The following is a 6,311-nucleotide window of genomic DNA, read 5'->3' on the forward strand; positions in this document are numbered from 1 at the left end:
GAAATGGTTCTACTAGAAACACGAGACCAGATATGACCAAAGATATTCCCGACATGAATGCATGCCTGAGACTCCAAATTGCCACTTAGTATGCTTTGTATTGTAGGATATAAAACTAGCCCCTTTTACGGAATGTTATGGTGACCCCGGAAACAGTCACCGCCTCTCCTGATTCATATCCTGCTATTTTCCGGTTGTACCCCCCAAAATAACCAGCAAATGATTTAACCTCTTTAAAAAAACAAAACAAAACAAAACCAACATTTGAACTTTTTTAAAAAAAATGGGATGAGGTGAATTCCCCCACTTTTAAAATATATTTCTAGAGCAACTAAAAAACTACATTTATGAAATAGTTGATAAAAATATTCCTCTGGATTGTACAAGAAGGGAGGCAGGGACCAGTGACAGACGTGATGGACGCTTGGGACCCTTTCTCTTCTTCAGAGGCTGGACTATGGTTTCCATTTTTCCTTTTCTGCAGGCAGATCTGTAGTTTGCCCACCACTTTGCCTTTCACTCCCTTCTTCCCTTTTGTTGGCACTTTTTTGTCTGATAATTTATCCTTTCTGGTGGCCTTTTTAGGCTTAGGGTCCACCTTGGCAGGTGCAGGCTTAGCCCACAGCCTCACAGACCCATGCTTGGACTCCGCCTACACCGCTCCATCCGCGCGCTAACCTTCCTCTTGGGCATCGTGGATCTGTCACGGAGCTGCACTGCCTAGCCACCACCACACGAACTCCTGTGACTCCCTAAATCCATTTTTTATTGGTCAATAGAAAATCCGTTCCGTCCTTTCGTCGGTGTAAGCTCTGACGCCCTCTAGTGACAGATGTATTTTGTAGAGACAGAGTCTTTCTGTCTCAAAGGGACAATTTTCCTTAAGTTTGAAAACAAAATAGCAACTATTAAGCAATTACTTTTGGTAAAAGGTATTTCTTACACTAATCATAAGCTTTAATAGCACCTGAAGAAACTTAGAATATAAGTCATCCAGGAGTCAGGTGGAATCCCAGGCTCCACCTCTCCATGTGACTTCCTCTCAGTGTGAGCACTATGCTTTTCACTCTGTCAAACCACGGGACTTTTCCCACGACCAACTTTGCCAATAGCATATCTCATGTATATATCCATCCAATTTCAAATCCAATGAGAAAGAGTTTGTGTCTCAGTTGCTTCCAGCAAATGATGCCAAGGTTAATTCCAACGGAATGTGATATGCTGTTTGTCTTGGCCAAGCAGAGTCTCTGGTTCTAGGTTTGGTGTCATCTTTGCTGTGATGGTTAATATTATCTGTCATGTTGACCAGACTGTGGTGCCCGAATATTTAGTCAAAAACTGTTCATGTTTCTGTGATACTCTGCTTTGTATGAAATTCAAACTAAATCCATAGGCTTTTGTAAAATTATGGCCCTTAACAATGTGACTAGGTGTCCTCCAAGAAGCTCGAGGCTTTATGAAAAAGACTGACCATGATTGAGAAAGGGAGGCATCCCACCAGCCTTTGGATTTGAACAACAACTCTTTCATGGGTCTCCATCTGGCAGACATGCACTGTAGGTTCTAGGCATATCACACTCAGCAATCATGTGAACCAATTCCAGAAGATCTATAATTTCTCTATCACCTCTCCATCCATCCATCCATCCATCCATCCATCCATCCATCCATCCATCCATCAAGTCAGGATGCTCTATTCTAGTGTTTCTCATCCCCTAGAAAACACTGACTAAAAGAACTCCTCAAATCAGATAGTCAAGGACAGAGGAGTTGACCAGTTTATCTAGAACCATCCTGGAAGTCTCGTTACTAGGAAGGAGGAGAAAAGAAGTAGGGTTAAATAAAGTCATGAAAGTCTACTACAGTTGGAGACTATTAAATGAAATCATTGCTATTTAACTAAAGCAATTTGGCCAACAGCAATGTTTTAAAATATTAGCTCCATTAAGGAAAGAAAAAAACTATTGTCTGTAGTGAAAAGTTAAAATGTTTTTTTTACCTATTACGTTCTTACAGTCAGTTATGTATGTGAATAGTATGCAGTATGCCCAGAAGGCCGTACACTATCTGTTTACAGTAGAAGTATCCTTTAACTTGCATGGTTCAGTTTGACTAAGCCAGTGTGACTATCCAAAGCACTCCGCACCTCCAGTGATGTGCTTGATGCTATAGAAAAGAAGGCATTTCTTGGAGCCGGGGAGCCAGCTCAGTGGGTAAGATTGCGTGGTGTGCAAGCATGACTGCTTGAGTTTAGGTCCCCAGCACCCACTGAAAAAGCCAGGCATGGCCTCTTCTTGTAACAGAGGTAAGAAGATTTCTCAGGCTTTCTGGGCCACCAAGGCAGGTTAGGTGACAGAACACCAAGCTCCAGGTTCAATGGCACAACCTGTCTCAAAGGAATAAGGCAGACAGTAATAGAGGACACTCTGTGACACGCACGGATGCACATTTACACACACACATATGTACACACACCCCAACTGTTTGGGTTTGGTTTGGGTGTTTGTTTGTTTGTTTGTTTGTTTTTTGGACTTGAAGGGATGATGGCTTTTCAAAATGTATGTTAGAATAAATACTGCCTTAGTTTGCCTTCTGTCGCTGTGATAAAACATTTATCCAAAGCAATTTAGGGAGGAAAGAGTTTATTTCATCTTATGACAACTTCCAGATCACTGTCCATCACCGAGGAAAGTCAGTGCAAGAACCTGGAACAGAAGCCAGGATAACACACTGCTCACCCCCTTGCTCTCCTTGGCTTGCTTAGCTTACTTTGTTATACAACTCAGAGCCACTTGACTAGGGGTGGCACTGTTCACCCTCCCATGCCAATCAGCAATCCATAAAGTGCTCCCACAGACACACCGACAGGCTATCTGATGGTAGCAGCTCCTCAGTGAGAGTCCCTCTTGCCAGATTACTATGTTTGTGTCAAGCTGACAAAAACTAACCTGTGCAAATACCCAAAGTAGTCTCCTCAGAATATCAACAAGGTTTACTCACTCAATAGATTTTCCTCAAAAAGGTTCCATAAGATAGAACTTCCAGGTACAGCATGCATACCCACCCCCTCTTAGATGATACAGTACATATTAGCATATTAAAGACTATAAGAAATCACAGACTAGAATACTCTCAGCATTTTTTTTTTTGCTTTATTATTATTGTGTGTGTATGTATAGTATGTGGCATAGTTATCATCTGCGGAGGTCAGAAGACACCCTTTACGAGTTGGCTTTTACCTTCTGGTGTAGGTTCTGATGATAGAATCCAGGCTGTCTGCCTTTTCTGGTAAGTGCCTTTAAGGTAATTTTATAATCACTCACCCTACCAAGTTGAAAAGTATTCGGAAAGAATGAATCTTATGAAGCAATGAGTTGCTGACTCAAGTTTATACTCAAGAACTGTTGGTTTGACCTAGAGCTTGTGCTCTGCACACCCTCCCCCTCCTTCTCCTTCTCCCCCCTCTTCTTCTTCCTTTCATTTTTGCATGAAATTTTTCATTTCAAATTGACCTTCCCTTCCTTTCAATTTTAGAATGGTTGTAGGAGGACAGAGCCTGAGTCTTCTTCATGGCTGTGACAACCTACAGGAAGATGATGCAAAGTGGGATGGGGGAGGGGTGGGGTGAGAGTTGGGGGGTGGGTATAAGTTTAGTGACACCTGCCAAACAGAATGAAAGAACAGAACACAGGAAGGAGAGGAAGGAGGGTGACAACCTACATTCAGACATTCAGAGCATTAACACCTGCAGAAGAAATAAATACTGCAGGATGTCTCTCTCTCTCTGTCTCTCTCTCTCTGTCTCTCTCTCTCTCTCTCTCTCTCTCTGTATGTGTGTGTGTGTGTGTGTGTGTGTGTGTGTGTGTGTGTGTGTGTGTATTTGTGTATTCTTAATTAGATGAATCCTCCAGGGAAGAAAAGAAGTAGAAATAGGAGTCAAGCACTCAGTGGATCTTGCAGACATTCTGACCTATAGAGGTGGAGTCCAGAAACCGCTTCCTGAACAGGAAACTCTTGGTGCAGGCTTGAACAAACTTACCTTCTTGACGAGCCCTTCTGAACCTATGGGGCTTGACCACCATAGAGCTCACATAGCAGATTCCCTGCATAGCAGATATTCACGTAACACTTCACAGCAGCAGCAAAGTGACAGTTGTGATGTAGCAATGGGTTAATGTTATAGTTGAGCGTTGCTGTGGTGTGAGCTGTATTAAAGGGCCCAGCATTAGGAAGGGTGAGTACCACTGCTCTAGAACTTTCACACGACACTAAAGTGCTATCTGCTTTTCCAAAATAAAAGTGACTTTAGCTGCGTTCATTAACCGGCAGTGAAGAAGTATAAGAATTTTTTTTTTTTAAAGAAAATTTTTCAGGAAATAATCTGTGACAAAAGGAGGAAGTAATAATGTCTAATACAGCGGGGGAGGGTTTTCCCTTTTATTGAAAACAGACTTTTTTTTCTGATAGATTTATATATCCTGACTATAGTCTCCTCCCTCTTCTCATCCCAGCTCTTTCCTACCTTCCCTCTTAGCCAGACATCCTCTTTCTGTCTCCGTTAGAAAACTAACTGGCTTTTAAGGAATACTATGAAAATATACTAAAATAAAACAGAAACGAACACACTGATATTGGACAAAACAAACAGAAGGAAAAGAGCCCAGATGAACTCATTTGCACATTCAGGACCCCCTAAAAACACTAAACTTGAAGGCATAAACAGATATGCAAAGGACCCGGTGCAGACCCATGCAGGCCCTCGTGCAGACCCATGCAGGCCCTGTGCATGCTGCTGCAGACCCATGCAGGCCCTGTGCATGCTGCCTCGGTCTCTGTGAGGTCACATGAGCTTTGATCTTGTTGACTTGGAAGGAAGGCCTTGTTTTCTTGGTGTTGTCCATCCCCTCTGTGTCTTACACTCTTCCTGCCTCCTCCCCTTCCCGGGGTTTGAGCAGGGAAGGGACAGATTTGATGGAGACATCCCATTTAGGGCTGAGTGTCCCAGTATCTTTCACTTTCTGAATAATAACTGGCTGTGGGTCTCTGTATTAGGAATTATTTTATTATAATGTGAGTGTTATTTGTTTGTTTTTATAACATAGGTATTTGGTTTTATCCCTAGGCCCTTTGGCTATCTAGTCTCAGGTTCTTGGTTAGTGTCAGGCTTATGTTCCATCTTGTGGAGTGAGCCTAAAGTCAAATCAGATATTGGCTGGTTGGATGCTCCCATAAACTTTGTGCCATTCTAGGCACTAGCGTATCTTTCAGGCAGGACACCATCACAGACCAAAGGCTTTGGGGTGGAGGTGATGTTTACCCTTCTCCTTTGGTAGCATGCAGAGTATCTTCCAGTACCAAAGATGTTAGCACATAGGGATGAAGGCTCTGTGTAGGCACTTTCTTCTTGCTCTCAGCTTCTCTATGTTCAATGAGTTGTGTGGGTGTCAGTTTGTGGAGAGCAACCTGTAGTCTTGGCAACAGGCTGCATTGTTTGGAGACTCCCATGCAACTCTTTTGGCCAAAAACTCAATTAGATGCAACCCCATCCAGGAATGGGACACTTCATATGGTGACAAGAGATGTCCACTTGTGGCTCAGTTTCCCCTATTATGTGGCGATTTCTTATAGAGCATCTTCATATACGTATGTACTTTAGGAAGCTTCTGCTACGTTTCCATACTACCCCTCAAATGCCTTTTAATTTCAGCTGTCTCTCCCTATATGTCCATTCATCCTCTTCCCTTCCCCTCCCCCACTTGATCTTCCCATCATAACTACCTATTTTACCCCTCTTCCCTAATACGATCTATCTAACCCTCCCCCAGTCCCTTACTCTATATCTAACCCCTGTGGTTCTACAGATTCTGTCTTGGTCACTGAGTTAACCGCTGTGCTATTTGTCTGTCATAGGTCATTTAGCTTTGTTCTCCATCTGGGAAACGCAGCCAAGAAGACATTTCCCTCATCAGGACCCCACAGCCTACTATCTCTACCTCTGCTATGGTGATTGTCACTCCATATATTATTTATGAGCTCTGTGGAGAGACCCTCCTTCATCAGGATTCCAGGGCGTGTACCTCCTCTATGGCAATTACCATTCAGGGGCCCTAGAAGCCCCAGCAGGCCTGCCACTGACAAAATACTGAAAGTGAAGGCAAATGGTCCTTGTCTCCAGGAATTAGTCAAAGTCCAATTCAATCCGGAGTTCAGAATTCTTTTCAGGGTTAACAGCCAGCAGAGAAGGATCTCACTTGACCTGAGGGTGTGACTGTGTGTGGAAGCGCCCAGGTTGGGGAATGCCCACTTATGCA

The sequence above is a fragment of the Arvicanthis niloticus genome, chromosome 1 (assembly GCF_011762505.2).
Source record: "Arvicanthis niloticus isolate mArvNil1 chromosome 1, mArvNil1.pat.X, whole genome shotgun sequence".
NCBI lineage: Eukaryota > Metazoa > Chordata > Mammalia > Rodentia > Muridae > Arvicanthis > Arvicanthis niloticus.